We start from the raw sequence: 17901 nt of genomic DNA, 5'->3' as shown, positions 1-17901 counted from the left end.
CACAAAAACGTCATTACTGTTACTTGGTTGATCAACCATCAGAAGTTTGTTGATTGACCGCTGTTTGGGAAGTTCTAGAATAAGTACCATCTTGAGCTAACTATCTTGAACACAATTTTATGTTTGATTATATCTTCTTCAGTATTTCGTGAACTCTAAATTATTTTCATTGTTGACTCTGGTAGAAATTGATTATTCATCAATGGGAGATTTAAAAGAACCCCATGACTGAGGTATATGTATTAGATCTTGAGCACTACCAGCTTACTCAATATATTTAGATATAAAGAATGTGTTTTATTGTAATTGTCTTGAAGAGTTTGTACTTGAATTAAACCATCTACTTAGTTTCTTTTCGATATTTGACTTATGGAACTTCAGTTTGATACTTTATGTGATAAATACAGTCAATAAATCAATCTATCTATGTCTTGAAACAGAGAAGAAACTTTCCAATTAAGGTTTGTGAAGAAAATGAGAAAAGCAAAGTGGATCACTTTTTTATATCTTCCTTTTCGTGTAATAGAAAATTTTATTATTGACAAAGACCACACTAAGATAATGCTGAGATGACATAAAAGAAATACTAATATCAGTCCATATTTATTCTTGCAGTGATGACAAAAAATATATCAATGTATTTACTTCATATCTTTATATATTCTTTATAAGAAATGAACTTTTTGTGTCATTTAATAGTCATATGATATTAATGTATCTTTTTCTTTTATATGAGGGCAAGTAAAATGTATTGACCAACTTTTCTGGACATCATTTGCATTTTATATAAGTTGTCAACATTAGCTTATCAAAGAAAACATAAGGCTTAGCATTTTTTCGATTTTTTCGTTAATTATTAGGTGGTTAAATCTTAATGATAGGAAGATCCTATACTGTTTTGATAAAATATTATATTTGATGTATCTTTAGATTGTAGTAAGAATGTCTTGCTATAAAAGGCTATAACTTGACTCTTGAGTATAGTATTTTTGAGTAGTTTATTTGTGGAGATCGCACACATCTCTTTATGTCGTGATATTTTTCAATTCTTTCTATCATTTAATGTTTTCTATCTCTAAATATTTGACTTCTTATTCTCTACTTGGAACAGGACAAGAAGTTGTTTGAAGAACACATAGTAGCAGATGTATGAATGCAATACACAAAATATTTGCCATATTCTATGTGGCTCTTAGTTGGATTATGTTATCTCTTTTGTTTATAGTACAAACACGGATAGCAACTGATATATTTAGTTGATCACGTAGCATAAGATAGTGGGTAGAAAACGATGAAGAAATAAGGCGTATACTTGAGTTTGATTTTGTAAGTATATTTAAAGGAAGTGGAAGAAAAGGAAATATTTGCTCAATTTTGATAACTCTAGGGAAGCAATATATATTGTTCTATATTTGTCACTATTTTCCAAGGGGCATCCCTTCTCTAAAGCAGGTAAAATAACTTTTTAGGCCCCATATTTATGAGGGTCTTATTTTTTATTACACCTAAAAACGTTGTGAATGAAAATGTTTGATTCTTTCTTTAACAAATATAGAGAAGAAGGATTAGCAATTGCTATAATTTATGTCAACGAAATTGCATTTGAAATGAATATCGAACGCAAATTTCGTAAACGTGTGATATGTAGGAAGAAATAATTTGATGAAAATGTTGATAATAAATTTTTAAAATCTCTCGAAGAGTCCTTTAGAGTTGATTACTTTTTATACATAGTAGATTAGGCTATTTTTTTATTTCACAACAAATTTGAACAATTGCATATAAAAATATTTTTGGTTTTCTATTTAGCAGTAAAAAATTGAGATCACTAGATGATAGAAATTTGAAAAAATATTGTCTTAATCTTGAATGTTCCTTAAAGCATAATAATCAATCCGATATTTATAGTTTAGATTTATTTTATAAATTAAAAGTGTTAAGAAAAATAGTACAATTAGAAGATAATAGTTTAATTGATATGCTCAATTAAATAAAAAGATTTGATTCATTTTCAAATGTTTATATTGCTTATAAAATTACGTTAATTGCTTTTGTTACTGTTGCTTCAACCGAAAGAAGTTTTTCAAAATTAAAAATTATTCTTACCTAAGATCAACAATGTCTCAAGAGAGGTTAAATGAATTAGCTATATTGTCAATTGAGAAACACTATTTAGAAGAAATTGATTATAAGAATATTATTAATAACTTTGCATCTCGAAAAATAGAGTTCACATAAAAAAAAAATTAAAAAAAGTTAAGGCTATCATAAAGTTTGGCTTTAAGCCACAAAAATTATCGGGCTGCCTTGATTCTAAACCTTTATAGTTTTGTAGGTTCGCTATGTGAATGTGATATTAGACAAGAACAAAACGGGATCAGAATTCAAAATGTTGGGCCCGTGCTTATCTAGTTTAAGTAAATAAAAATGTGTGATTCAGAGGATAGATATTCCAGAGTGGAAGTGGGAGCGAATCACCGAGGATTTCGTAGTTGGACTCCCACGGACTTTAAGGAAAGTTTGATGCTATTTAGGTGATTGTAGATCAGCTGACCAAGTCCGCGCACTTCATTCCTCTGTGTACTACCTATTCTTCGGAGCAGTTAGTTGAGATTTATATCAGAGAGATTGTTCACCTTCATGGTGTCCCAGTTTCCATTATTTCAGATAGAGGTACTCAGTTTACATCACAGTTTTGGAGAGCCGTGCAACGAGAGTTGGGTACTCAGGTTGAGTTGAGCACAGCTTTTCACCCTCAGACAGACGGACAGTCCGAGCACACTATTCAGATATTGGAGGACATGTTACGCGCTTGTGTCATTGATTTTGGGGGTTCATGGGACCAGTTTCTTCCATTCGCGGAGTTTGCTTAGAACAATAGTTATCAGTCGAGTATTCAGATGGCTTCATATTAGGCTTTATATGGGAGACGGTGTAGATCTCCAATAGGTTGATTTGAGTCAGGCGAGGCTAGGCTTTTGGGTACAGACTTGGTACAGGATACTTTGGACAAGGTGAAAGTGATTCAGGAGCGGCTTCGTCCAGCACACTCAAGATAAAAGAGTTATGCTGACAGAAAAGTTTGTGATGTGTCTTATATGGTTGGGGAGAAAGTTTTGGTGAAGGTTTCACCCATGAAGATTGTTATGAGATTTGGGAAGATGGGCAAGTTGAGCCCTCGGTTCATTAGACCTTTTGAGGTGCTTCGGAGGATCGGGGAGGTGGCGTATGAGCTTGCTTTGCCACCTAGCTTGTCGAGTGTGCATCTAGTATTTCATCTTTCTATGCTCCGAAAGTATATCGGCGATCCATCTCATGTCTTGGATTTCAGTACGGTTCAGTTAGATGGTGATTTGACTTATGATGTGGAGCTAGTGGCTATTCTGGAGCGGCATATCCGAAAGTTGAGATCAAAAGATATAGCTTCAGTGAAAGTGCGGTGGAGAGGTCGGCCCATGGAGGATGCTACTTGGGAGACCGAGCAGGAGATGCGGAGCAAATATCCATACCTATTTGAGGCTTCAGGTATGTTTCTAAACTCATTCAAGGACGAACATTTGTTTAACAGGGGGAGAATGTAACGACCCGACCGGTTGTTTCATGAGTTATAGCCTTGTTTCCCCCATTTCTGCTTCATTTTGTGTTCTTCAGCCGTGTTTTGTCGTATCCTGTTAGTTGGTTCGGGTCTAGAGTAGTTTTGGAGTGGAATGAGACACTTAGTCTCCTATTTAGAAGTTTAAGTTGGAAAAGTCAACTATATGTTGACTTATGTGTAAACTATCTTAGATGTGAATTTTGATGGTTCTGTTAGCTCTGTTAGGTGATTTTGGACTTGGGAGCACGTCCAGAATGTGATTTGGAGGTTCGTGGTATAATTAGGCATGAATTGGCGATTTTGGTCGATAGTGAAAATTTTAATATCGGGGTCGGAATGGAATTTCAAAAGTTGGAGTAGGTTTGTAGAATCATTTTTGAGGTGTGTGCAACATTTCAGGTCATTCGGAGGTGATTTGATAGGTTTCGGCGTCGTTTCCGGAATTTGAAAGTTTAGAGGTTCTTAGGCTTGAATCTGGGGGTAATTTGGTGTTTTGATGTTGTTTTGAGTGTTCTGAAGGTTCGACTAAGTTCGTATGTTGATATGTGACTTGTTGGTATTATTGGTTGAGGTCCCGAGGCCTCGGGTGTGTTTTAGATGGTTGACGGATTGGTTTTTGGTGTTTGAGAGTTGATGAAAACTGCTTGTGTGATTCTGATGGTGTTTCCGCACCTGCGGAGTAGGAACCGCAGGTGCGAGGTCCACAGAAGCGGAAAAAGGATCGCAGATACGGGCAGAAGTGGTGTGGGATGGATGCGCAGGTGCGAGTATTGGAGCACACCTACGAGACCGCAGGTGCGAGATGTGGGCCGCAGATGCAGATTCTGTGGAGTAAGTGAATCCGCACCTACGATTGTTTTTTCGCAGGTGTGCCGTCACAGAAGCGGTATTTTGACCGTAGATGCGGTTTTGCTAGGCAAAAAACATAAATTGAACCTTTCGCAAATTTTGCTCATTTTCACCATTTTTAAAAACGGGTTTGGAGCTTTTAGGTTATTTTAAAGAGGGATTCAAGGGATTAACAGTGAGGTAAGTTTCTTGAGCCCTAATACTCGTATATGTGGTGATTTCCCATTGTTTAATCATGCAATTAGTGAAGAATAGGGGTGAAAATGGGGGGTTAGGACTTGGGAGTTGGAGAGTTTGATTTGAGGATTTGAGGGACCACTTGATGTCGGATTTTGATGAATTTGGTATGGTAGACTCGTTAGTTTTGTGACTTTTGTCGGATTTCGAGACGTAGGCCCGGAGCCGGGTTTGATTGAATTTCGGGATTTATGTCTAATTTGATAGTTTTTCTTGAGGAATTCATTCCATTAGATCATATTGATGGTATTGTTCTTGTTGTGAATAGATTCGGAGAGATTGGAGGCCGAGTCGAGGGGCAAGAGCATCACAGAGTAGAGATTTGACCGGTTTGAGGTAAGTAACAATTGTAAATCTAGTCTTGAGGGTATGAAACCTCGAATTTTGTATCGTTTTACTATTTTGAGGTGGTGCGCATGCTAGGTGACGGGCGTGCGGGCATGCACCATTGAGGATTGTGACATGGTCCATCCCGTAGCAACTAAAAATTGCGTATTTTGTTGAAACTATATGATACTTATGTGTTTTAGAAAGAGTTTCTGTATATTGGGCTGAATGCCATGTTTAGGCCTTGTACTAGAGTTGTTTTGACCATTAGGGGCCTTTTTGTTTTTACTATCCTCTCACTGTTTTTGATTGAAAGTCTATACTTAGTCATGTTATACTTATTGATTTCATGACTCAGTCTTTATTACTTTGTTTTGATGCATATAAATATTGTTTTGGGTTGAGTACCCTATTTTTACTGAGAGCCCGAGTGGCTTGAGAGGTTTATGACTGAGTGAGGCCAAGGGCTTGATTTGTGAGGATATTTATGGCATCGGGCTGCACGCCGCAATATGTTTTACTGATTCATGATTGAGTGAGGTCGAGGGCCTGATTGATTTATGCCACGAGTTGGTTTGTTATAGCGCTTTGGCTTAAAGAACCTCTCCGGAATCTGCACACCCCTAGTGAGCGCAGGTACTTACTAAGTGCGAATGCCGAGTGCTGAGTGACTGGGAGGCATGAGTGATGGTGAGGTATGCCCGAGGGGCTGTATATGAGTGAATGTGAGGTTTTCTCGAGGGGCTGTATATGAGTGATATTTTGCTCGAGGGGTTGTTTATGATTTCATCATTTTTGCTCACTGTTGCATTGAGCCTCTATTTGAGAACTATTGAAAAATATCTTCAAATGATTTTACTGGAACTGCGTTAAACGAAATGATTTGATTCAAACTCTGCTTTTAAAAGCTTGTTGTATTTTTACTGAGATTTCATGATATGAACTTTATATGCTTTGTTGCTCGTCACTACTTCTCAGCCTTTATTTACTTTGGTTACTTACTGAGTTGGCGTACTCACATTACTCCATGCACCTTGTGTGCAGATCCAGGTGTATCAGGACCCAGTAGCGACTGTTGACTATTCCAGCTATAGATCTTCTCGGAGTTAGCAAGATAGCTGCTGGCAATCGCAGCTCTGCCCTTCTCCCTCCTATCTTCCTATAGTTGTTTGTAGTTACATTTCCAGACTATGTTAGTCTCAGTATTTTCAGACAAATTGTAGTAGATGCTCATGACTAGCGACACCCCGATGTCGGGCTTTTTTTCGCACTTTTATTATTCAGATTTTCTTTAAGAAGTTTATTATTAAATAGCTTGAATTTATCTTTGAAAATGAAATATCGTGTTCTTTTTGGTAAAGAGTCGGCTTGCCTAGTACCACGATAGGCGCTATCACGGCATGGTAGCTTGTGTCGTGACTGCTTTATTTTACTGTAATTTCTATAATTAATTCTTATATTTATCATTTTGTGCCAAGTGAAATCACATATCCTTAAAACCACTTATAAGTTTAATTGTTATCCGATTTTAAAGGTAAACAGAAATAAAGCGGCATTATTTATTATACAGTATAGTTTTTGGATGATTATTGCTAGACACCTTCTAGCCCGATCCCAAATGTTATCCAACACTGTCCACTTTCCATCACACACCTCCTATAATCGAATCACAAATTTGCTTTCTGCTACAAATATATATATATATATACTACTATTACTAATAAGCGAGAATGTTGAGGAGCTTCCGGTCAAAATGAATTGGCAAAAAACAAGTCAATTCTCATTATTCCCTAAAATACTCTTCCAGCTCAGTATGCTTGCTTGCATTCACAGGGTTAATATTGCCTTTTCAATCATTCAGCCGCAATTTGGTAAATCAAACTTCCATTCCAGAGATATTAGTAGTTCTGAGGAGGATAATCCAATGTGGATCCCATCTAAACTTTTCCCACATTTCTCTTTAAAATCTTGTAATAGCCTCTGTTATGTGTGGATAAGCTTGCGAAAGAGTGGGCCCTCCACCTACATTTTGCATGATTTATCGTGTAAGATTTTCAGTTCTCGAAAAAAAGTGGGCCCTGGTTTATTTATATACAATTAACAATTCAAATAAATCGAGGCCCACTTTTTTCAGAGAACTGAAAATCTTACACGGAAAATCAAGCAAAATGTAGGTGGAGGGCCCACTTATTTGCAAGCTTATCCACACATAACAGAGGCTATTACAAGATTTTAAAGAGAAATATGGGAAAAGTTTAGGTGGGACCCATGTTGGATTATCCTCCTCAGAACTACTAATATCTCTGGAATGGAAGTTTGATTTACCAAATTACGGCTGAATGATTGAAAAGGCAATATTAATCTTGTGAATGCAAGCAAGTATACTGAGCTGGAAGAGCATTTTAGGGAATAAAGTGAATTGACTTGGTTTTTTTGTCAATTCACTTTGACCGGAAGCTCCTCAACATTCTCACTTATTAATAGTAGTAATAATAATATACAGTAGAGACTTGAGTTCCATGTTTATATGAAACTAATGTATCTGTTCGCGCTTCGCGCGATTTTAAAAAGAATTAAAGAAATAGTTAAATGGGAATTTCATAAATTTTTCTAATAGAAATCAACTTATTTTTACGAAATCAAATAATTAAACGAAAAACTACATATTTGAACAGTCAAGACCATCTTATGAGTAATTGTCTGATGTATTTGAGCAATGTGAGGATTGCGTTTTGCGACACTAATGCTTGCTTGGATGGTTTACCCTTCTTAAGAAATGTTGTTAACGGAATAATATTTCAATCATATCTTACTATAGATGAGAACAACTTCAAATAACAAAAAGAGAATGATCAATATTTTTATCTAAAATACTAAGTTTTAGTTGTCATTGGTACCCTATTTTAGAGAGCTAGCTTGAGAGAAAGATTATGTAATTGTGACTTCTTCGGTCAATGGTGATTCAATTAAATTGTTTAAGAGTAGAATAATGCCTCATCTGAAGATGGAAACTTTATCCCTGTATCAGGCTCTAGGTTGAGTCCATAACATAACCAAAAAAAAAAAAAAATTAAGTGAAAACCATACATCATGCCAGCTACAATAAAAAACAATAATAAATAACCAAAACTTTTAAATATTTGCAGAATATAAGGCTCCAAACACAGAATGATGATGATGATGGTAATAATAATTATAATTATAATAATAAATTTAAAATATTATACAACGATTCTTTTTTTTAAAATATTAAGAAGTTGCTACTAACAACATAAGGATGGACATTTTTCTGTAGCCATTATTTTTTATATGCTTAGCCCCTGTAAAAGATTTTTATTTTACTATATTGTCTGATTTGGTTGTGAAATCTCACATGTCACGTACTTGCGAAGCATGATACATTTTCTTTTATATTAAGTGTGGTTGGAATGATCGATAATGTTTGGATACCGTTGCATTAACAATAATAATGAGTATAAAATTTTGAAAATTAGAAGGTAGAGAAAATTTTTTATTTGCTTTTCACTAATTCTAATATACATTAAGTTTTTTACGTGAAAACTCATGTATAGAGTTCATAAATTAACCAGTCGTAAGTTTCTTAGGTGCCATTATTCTCTTGCAATTAGTTGATCATCTCAACAATTGGTATGAAAACACCATTATTGTCACCACAGAAATTGATCAAAAAGGAAAATATAAGGGCAGAAACTACAACAAAAGACGAACTTCGAGAAGTAGCCGTATTTGCTAAGAGCTATAATTTCTTTTGCCTACTAACAATTAACAAATGATACCTAAAAAGTTATAATTATCAAAATACTTCTAGAAGAATCAAACTTTATGAGGAAAGAATACTTCCTCAAAGTGCTTGCTCGAGATCAATTGTATCATACCTGCAAAACAAAACAAAAAAAAAAAAAAAAACAATAAGCAATCCAATTCAACGAAGTAAATGAAACACAATACTCATAACTGAGTGTTTATAATTCTTCTTATAATTCAAAAAAGGTAATAGCATTATCACAATATATATTTCTAGAAGAATAAAAAGTTATAAGGAAAACATGTTTGAGAATATTTTTATTCTATCGCCAAAAGAGGAAAGAATATCATTCCGTCCTACAAATAATGAATCAATTATAAGAAGAAAACAAAACACAAATTCAGAATTACAAAAAAACAGTAATGCAGAATTTCTACTACAAAAGAAACAAACCTATAGATTGCTGAAATAATTTTTTTTTTCTTTGTCGAATATCATATATTCGTTGCAGTAAGCTTTATGAAGAGGAAATGGGTTAAAGATCAGTTATGAAGAGGAAGAGTGGTGTTGATTTACTACTTTAATTGCCACAATTATATAGGTGAAAGATCAATTATGAAGAGGAAGAGTGATGTGTTGATTTACTACTTTAATTATCATAGTTATATAGATAATTATTATGACATATTATAAACTGGTGTCGGTTAAAATTGCATCAGTTATGAGCATTGATTGTTGCAACCGTTGCACAATTTTTTGAAGAACATGACTTCTGAGAAAACTAATAACATGATATTTGGTTAATTTATTAATGATAGAGTAATGTACTAAAATGAGAGAGAAACCCAATAAACTAAGCTGTTAATTTTTTCTTTTGTAATTGAAATAAATATAATGAGATGTAATAATTAGGATAGAGAATGGTCAATTTTCAATTACTAAACAATTTAAATGAAAAGAATGAAAGGGAAAAGGCAAAAAAAAAAAAAAAAGAGAAAAAAGGTAAATAGGATTCTCGGCCAAAGAGAGGTGCCAAGACACATTTTCTACTCCCTTCTTTATATATATATATAAGTGGCTTTATATGAATGATATACAGTAGTTTTGACATGATTAATGCTAGCCACTACATATTAACGTGCACTTGATATATATGATATAAAGAAGTTTTCTGGTTCCTTAATAATCTTCAGCCAATAATATTATATGAAAACGATGCTTTTAAATTATGCATTTGTTTACAATATATAGACAAATTGCATTGACTAACGTGTAAAACAAAGCGAGAGGAGGGGTGCGTTAGGTAAGAAGGAAAATATTTTTCTAAAAACTATTATCATAAAAAATGCGTGGCTTTATCACTTATTTCCCTTGTTTGGTTGGTAAATGAAAAAAAAATTGAAAATATTTTTTAGTGTTTTTGTTAGAGAGTCGAAAATACTTTTTAGAAAAATAATTTTTTATGCTACTCTCCTCATACCCCTTCCTCCAAATACACAACGTTTTCAGGACTCTATTTTCTTTAACAATTTAATTATTCTTCAAAAAATTCACACAAACCCAAAGGAATTAATGTGCTGCTTTACTTTTTAAAGCAAAAAGAACGTTGAAATTTGTTCTCCATAACTAAATAGAAAATATTTTTTTGGTTGAAAAAGAAAGTACTCTTTCTATAACATGAAAAGGAAGTACTCATTTTATTTAAATGAAAGAAAATATTTTTTTTAACATCATGAAAAAAATATTTTTTTTTGTTCAAATGAAAGAAAATACTTTTCACTACACATCATGGAAAAAAAGTACTTTTTTGTTAAAATGAAAAAAATAGTTTTTTCTTATATCATGAAAAGAAAATAATCATTTCTTGAAATGGAAAAAAAAATTACTCTATTCATAACATGATAAGAAAGTACTATTGATAATATTTCTATTTAATTATGGTGGGGTTGGAGGGTCGGGGGAGGGGGTGGGGTTGGGGTAGGGGGCAAGGGGCGAGGGTGGAGTGGGGGTTGAGGTAGGTAGGGGTGGGTGGGTAGGTGGGAGTGTGGGGATGAGGGTTAGTGGGGATGGAGAATATGGTGGGGAAGGTTGAAAAAAAGTTTTTGAAAAATATTTTTTCTTCTCTAGAGAAAAAATTTTCTTCCAATTGGAGGAGAATGGGTTCATGAGAAAAATATTTGTAAAAACATTTAAGCCTACCAACAGAGGCTGACCCATATGTATAGGTGAGGGTTCATCGGATCCCGTAAACTTCGGATGAAATCGTGTGTATATATATACGTATATACCTTAAAAATGGTTAATTTAAAGCTGTTGGCACCCTGAATACTAAAAGCCTTTAGGGGTCACTGGTTGAGAAATAATATGCCCTCGTCTCGTAAATATTCCGGGTCCACCTCTGCCTACCATATATATATATATAAACATTTCCTTTCATACCAAACATACCCGAGATTAAAAACACATGCACGAGAGATACAATTTCATGATACACGACACTTCATTTTTTCAAAGTAAAAGGAGCTCACAAAATTGGCAATAGACCTTCACTAACGGCTATAAATATGCCCCTAATTAGTTGAGCAAAGCACTACAAACAAACACAACTTCCCCACTTCAGATTTCAAGACAAAGCATTGTCATTGGCTGGAATTAAATTTGCTTTCTTTTTTGCTGCTCTCCTCTTGGCGATTGTTGGTTAGTAGTTGCATTCCCCTCTTCCTAGCTCTCTATCTCTTTATATATGAACTCTCTCCATTCCAATTTATATGGCACAATGTCATTTTTAGTATGTTCCAAAAGAAAGACAAAACATGAACTAAATAACTCCGTGCAAGTCAAACATGAACACATAAAATAGGACGGAGGGAGTGTATGCACTGTCGAGGCAAACGTCGAGCTACAGGTTAAGCTGAACTAAATAACTTTTGCTCAAAGAATGTATTTTGTATTAAGGAATACATCAAATATGTATAAATATTAAATTTAGAACTCAGTCATTAGCACCTGAAATCGTCGCTCTAAAATTCAGATCCCATAAAGTTGAAATTCTAGCTCTGCCTCTAAGTGTGTATATATATCATTTTATATTAGTGTTTAACTCAATGTTGCTTGAATTAATATGCAGTTAATCCATCCATGATCAGCTCGCCGAAGATGAAAGTGAAAGCATTGAGAAACTTACCCTTAGATATGGAAATGGAAATGGTTGAAAGAAATCTATTGTTCTCAAGACTAAAAGATGATGGTTGGCTAACTTGTAAGAGACCTTGCAATCAGAATAGTGATTGCTCTGACGGTTGGTTTTGCGATTCATGTGGATATCCTGTCTTAGGGGATAGATATATGCAATGCCTCATTCCTCCAGAATCCTCAAAGTATGCTCAAGTGATTCCAACTGCATTCATCGCCGCGGGAGGTGAAAATCTGAGTGAATAGCTCTAATAAATAAATAGAACTGCATTTCTACATGTGTTTATGTTGCTTTTCATTTCCCTACGTACTTTGAGTGAATAAGTGACGACTATGTGTTAGATGTCCCAATATTAATTGGTCGTTTATTTTCTATCATATATGTATGTGTCTACTTACTATATATATTAATCTTGATGAATGAAATAAGTTATGCAGTTTGTGTATTTTCTCTCTCTTTTAGTACTATTTCTTTTGCTTCATCATTTTCTATAAACGCTTGGAAAAATCTGATCGTTGAAGTTGAATGCTAACTCAGTAATAGAGGTGTCATCGTGCTTCTTAGGGGTGCAATTATATATTACGTTCTTCATCTCGCATTTTTTAAGTAGTTTTGCATGTGGTTATGCAAATATAAAAGAAAAAATTGACATACGATCTTTTCCCATATCCAAGTACATTGTAATAGTACTTTATATTGCTGGTATCTATAGCTAAGTTTTGTAATACTGTGTCACGACCGGAGCCCGCCGCCACCCTGAGCTACTTTGCGAACAGAGACGGATTCAGGATTTTAGTTATGTGGGTTCAACATTTATTATTTTTGGCACAAAACTCATTATATTTTTAAAGTTATGGGTTCATATCTAATTTTTGTCTTAATTTTAGTCGACTTTTTTTCATAAATTTATACTGCATATGAAAAGTACTGGGGGTTCAGATCCCGTAGTCCGAAGGCTGCATCAGCCCCTGGCTGGAACTCTAACTTATTATCATTCTATGAAAATAATCAGTAGTTTAAAAAAATAAAACTATGTACCCTTGTCTACCCATTTGTTTTCCTACCCATAAACTAATTACATTTCCTACCCATAGTAGGTTTTGTGAGGAATTTTTTCTTTATTCTCCAATTCTTTTTTATTACTATGCTTCTTTTCTTTTCTTTTTTCTTTTTTTTCTTTTCTCCTTTTCTTTTTTCTCGTTTTCTTCTTATTTTTTTCTTTTTTTAATTTCTTTTTTTTATATTCTTTTTCTCTTCATAATCTAATTTCATTTACTGTTTTCATTATTTTTTTTATATATTATTACTAAAGAAAAATCAAATTGTGTACCAATTAAATGTAGCTAATACAATCAAAAAAATATTAACTAACATATGATACCAGTATAGTATATATGTATACCAACAGGGTATACAATTGTATGCAAAGAGTTTAAAATTTTTTAATTCAATTATTAAACTAAAATAATATCAGTTGTCACTAAAAAATTTAAAAAAATTCTAAAAGGATCTAATTGTAAGAGTATACCGTTACATTATATAGCATATTATAATTTTTTTTTTTGCATTTTCATTGCCCCTCACGCTGGGTAAAAGCTAAAACAAATTAAAAGGAAAAAGGCAAGTGAATTTACAGGTAATAAGTATACTATTATAGTATATTGTATACTATTAGAGCATATTGTTACAGTATCTTGCATATTATTACATTATACTATAATAATATATTGTATACTATAATAGTATACTATTGCAGTATAACTATATACTCCTATAGTATATGTATACTATTTTGTAAACTATAATAGTATACTGTTGCAGTATAGCTATATACTCCTATAACATATTGTATACCGTAGTGGTATATTATAGTTGTATTCTTCTTCGATTTTCAACTGAAAATTTCGATCTCAATCACCTCAAATCAGCTCCAAATGCTATCAAATTTCAGTATGAACTTCCAGAAGGCACTATAAGCAAAGCACCCACTTTGAATCATATAAGAAATCTTCAAAAATAAAATTGAGCTTCAAGCCCAACAATGGTGGATATTCTTAGTAATCCTTAATGGGAAAATTCTCAAAGGATCATATTAGCATGGGACCATGCAAATCAATTGGTGTTAGCTAAAAAAAAGTCAATTAATGTGTCTCTGTGTCTAGGGTTGAGTCAAAAACCCATGTAGAGTTTTTTCCCAGAAAGTCGATAAAGAGGATAATTGCCTTTAACTATTCTGTTGTTGACTTAGTAGCATCTGGTTCTTCAGGGTCGCTAATTATATGTGGATTCTTGGAGTCTTCCTATTTCGTTTTATTTAGTTTTTCATCAATTGAGGGGTGTAGATTGCAGATGAAGCTTATTGCTTTGATATTATTCATCGCTTCCATCTTTGGCAAATTAGCGACTGGAATTAGCGGGTAAATAGTTTGGGCCCCATGGGTAGGAGTAGTAAATAGTTTGGGCCTGGGCATTGAAGGATAAATAGTTTGGAATTAATGGATATAAAGTGAGATTTTCTCAAATTATTTTACTTAAATATAACAAAAATTATTTAAAACCCTCTCTCGCTTCTCTCATAACAACCATCATCCTAGAAATTAGGTTCAATTTCCTTCAGTAGTATCCGAAAAAACTCTCAAATATTTTTTAATTATTTTTTAGTTTTCTTATATGTATATCCAAATGTATATAACACAATAATAATTATATTATTTGTATATCACGTGTGTAACATAATAATAATGTGTATATCAAAAATTATATCAAAATTTTATTTTCTTTCTTTGTATAACACATTTCAAATTGAAAACTCAAGTTCAAGACGACTCCACATGTGTATCCTCTATTGTATCCCGTGTATATCTCTATGTGCATCAGTGATATCTCATGTATATCATGTGTAACTGTGTATATCCATGAAAATTTGTATTATATACATGATATACAATGTGATATACACGAGAGTCCATAAACAATTTGTGTTGTATACACGATATACAAAGTTGTAACGACTCGGCCGGTCATTTTAAGAGTTAGAGCCCCGATCCCCTATTAACTGCTTCCTCCGTACCTGTTTCTACTATTGTGACTTGTCGGGAAGATTCATTTTGATTTTTGAAGTAGTTTGGGACACCTAGTCCCTAAATGGAGGGTTAAGCCTTATGATTTGGACCATAGTCGGAACTATATGAAGACGACTCCGGAATAGAGTTTTGTCATTTCTGTTAGCTCCGTTGGGTGATTTTGGACCTAAGGGCGTATTTGGATTGTGTTTTGGAGGTATGTAGCTTATTTTGACTTGAAATGACGAAAGTCGAATTTTTTGGAGTTTTGGACCTGTAGTGGAATTTTTGATATTAGGGTCAGAATCCAATTTCGAAAGTTGGAGTAGGTTCGTAATGTTGAATAAGACTTGTGTGCAAAATTTGAGGTCATTCGGATGTGGTTTGATATGTTTCGGCATCCGTTGTCGAATTTGGAGATTTCTAAGTTCTTTAAGTTTGAATCGGGGATGATTTGTGTTTTTAACGTTGTTTGATATGATTTGAGGGCCCGATTAAGTTCGTATGGTATTTTAAGATTGGTTGGTATGTTTGGTTGAGCTCCTGGGAGCCTCGGGTGTGTTTCAGATGCTCAATGGGTTGAAATTTTAACTTATGCAATTTCTGAGTTTTTTCTTGTTCTGGTGTTTTCGCAATTGTGGAGAGGTCTGCGGAGGGGCGATCGCAGAAGCGGAATGGAGAAGGAAGCTGATATCCGCAGAAGCGGATGAGTGAGCGCAGAAGCGCATCCATAGGTGCGAAGAGCAGTGCGCAGGTGCGTAGCCTAGGTTTAATGAATCTCCGCAAGTGCGGAATCTTAATTGCAAACGCGGGACCGCAGAAGCGGAAATATGACCGCAGGTCGGTTTGACTGACAATAAAAAGGGTAAAATTGAGGGTATGAATTCATTCTCTATTTTTGGATTTGGGAGCTCGAAAATTGGTGATTCTTTAAGGGATTTTCAGAGAGTTTTGGGGTAACGATTCCTAACTCGTTTTTAGTTGTATTTCATTAATCTAAAGTTGTTTTCTCTATTTAATTTCGGATTTGGTTTGAAAAGTTGGGAAAATGGGGGAAAGTTTCCCCAACCAAGTTTCTCAATTTTGATTGGGATTTAGACATCTAATTTGGATAAGTTTGGTACGAGTGAATTCGTGAGTGAATAGGTGTTCATATTTGATAACCTTTACCCTATTCTGATATGTGGGCCCGGGGAGGCTTTTTTGGGCGATTTTTCCATTTTCTAGCCTTAGCTTCAATTTCATTAGTTAGATTAGTTTCTTGTAGTTATATTTATGTTATGTAATTGATTTGGCTTGATTTGGATCATTCAGAGCCGGATATTCTTGAAAAGAGCATATGTGATGGATTGATTTGAGCTTGGTTTGAGGTAAGTAGATTGCCTAACCTTGTGGGGGGGGGGGGAACTCCCCTTAGGATTTGGTATTTTTTGATATGTGAGTGCTGTGTACGTGAGGTGACGAGTACGTACACAGGCTATTTGTTGTAAAACCCTATTTTTCACTAAGTCATAACCTGTTTCTCTTTATTTGAACTACACTAGCATATGTAACTATCATGCTTAGTTAGAATAGCATGCCTACGTGTTTTAACTGCCTATTTGAACTCTATGCAACATGTTTAGTGAAATTACTTGCTTTCCTTGACCTGAACTTAGTCTAAACTGTAGGTTTCTTGTTGTAACTATTATTTCTATTGGTTGAGCTACATATTTACTTTGGGACTACAGAACGGTATTCCCCGAGATCTCCCGTACTACATATTTACTTTGGGACTACAGAACGGTATTCTAGGAGATCCTCCTGTTCTGCATATTTACTTTGGGACTATGGAACGGTATTCCCGGAGATCCCCCTGCACATTTATGTTTGGGACTAAGAGACCGTATCTCGGGAGATCCCTTGTTGTTATCATTGTGTTCTAAGCTGTTGGCATTCATTGATTCCATTCCTGTTAGATTTTTGTATTTATTTCTATTGTGATATTTCATTCTGTCCTATTTCATTATGTGTATACCAGTCAAGCCCTGACCTAATCTCGTCACTACTAGACCGAGGTTAGGCTTGACACTTACTGGTTATCATTGTGGTGTACTCACACCCTTTCCTGCACATGTTTTTCGTGTGCAAATCCAAGTTCAGGTTACCAGCCTCATCACTAGTTGCAGTCGTTGCTGCTTATTGGAGATTTCAAGGTACATTTGTCGTGCCCTCAGATCCTCGGAATCCCCCTCTATTTTCCTATGTTCATTTTCCTTCTTTCTATAGAAATGATGTATAGAAGACTTCTTAGTAGCTTGTGACTTGCGGGTTTACGAGTTTTGGTAATTGTTTTCATACATTTCAAAAGTGATAATTCTATATGTCGAGTGGCATTCAGTTGCTTAATAGGTATCTATTACTGTTAGTAGTTAATGTTCATGCTTTTATTTTATTTCTGCAAAGTGTTAGGCTTACCTAGTCGTAGAGACTAGGTGCCATCACGACCACGGAGGGAGACATTGGGTCGTGATAAGTTGGTATCAGAGCTCTAGGTTCATAGGACTCGTGAATCACAAGCCGGTTTATTAGAGTCTCGCGGATTGGTACGGAGATGTCTGTACTTATCTTCGGGAGGCTGTGGAACTGTTAGGAAATTCCACTTCATTTGATTCCTTTTTGTGCGAGATTATTGACTTTGAAATTCTAAACTTCTGTATTTTATTCTCTCACAGATGGTGAGGACACATGCAACCGAAGATTACCAGGCATCTATGCCCCCTGCTAGAGCCGCTCGATGCGGGGATAGAGGCCTAGGATGCACACATGGTGTAGCATGAGCACCCGAGTGAGGTGTTCCCGCCGCCCGCACTCCTGAGCAGCGAGTTCAGGT

The 17901-nt window shown here is 34.7% G+C and overlaps 1 long non-coding RNA gene across 1 annotated transcript; it reads left to right on the top strand.

Moving 5' to 3' along the window:
* The first annotated feature begins 11363 nt into the window (after nucleotides 1–11363).
* On the top strand, nucleotides 11364–12412 carry LOC142180653 (uncharacterized). The gene is made up of 2 exons (XR_012709284.1): nucleotides 11364–11471; nucleotides 11902–12412. It is a non-coding gene; the product is annotated as an uncharacterized LOC142180653 (long non-coding RNA).
* Nucleotides 12413–17901: the final 5489 nt, after the last annotated feature.

The sequence above is a fragment of the Nicotiana tabacum genome, chromosome 5 (assembly GCF_000715075.1).
Source record: "Nicotiana tabacum cultivar K326 chromosome 5, ASM71507v2, whole genome shotgun sequence".
NCBI classification, from domain to species: Eukaryota; Viridiplantae; Streptophyta; class Magnoliopsida; order Solanales; family Solanaceae; genus Nicotiana; species Nicotiana tabacum.
This window is presented reverse-complemented; position numbering and strand designations above follow the sequence as displayed.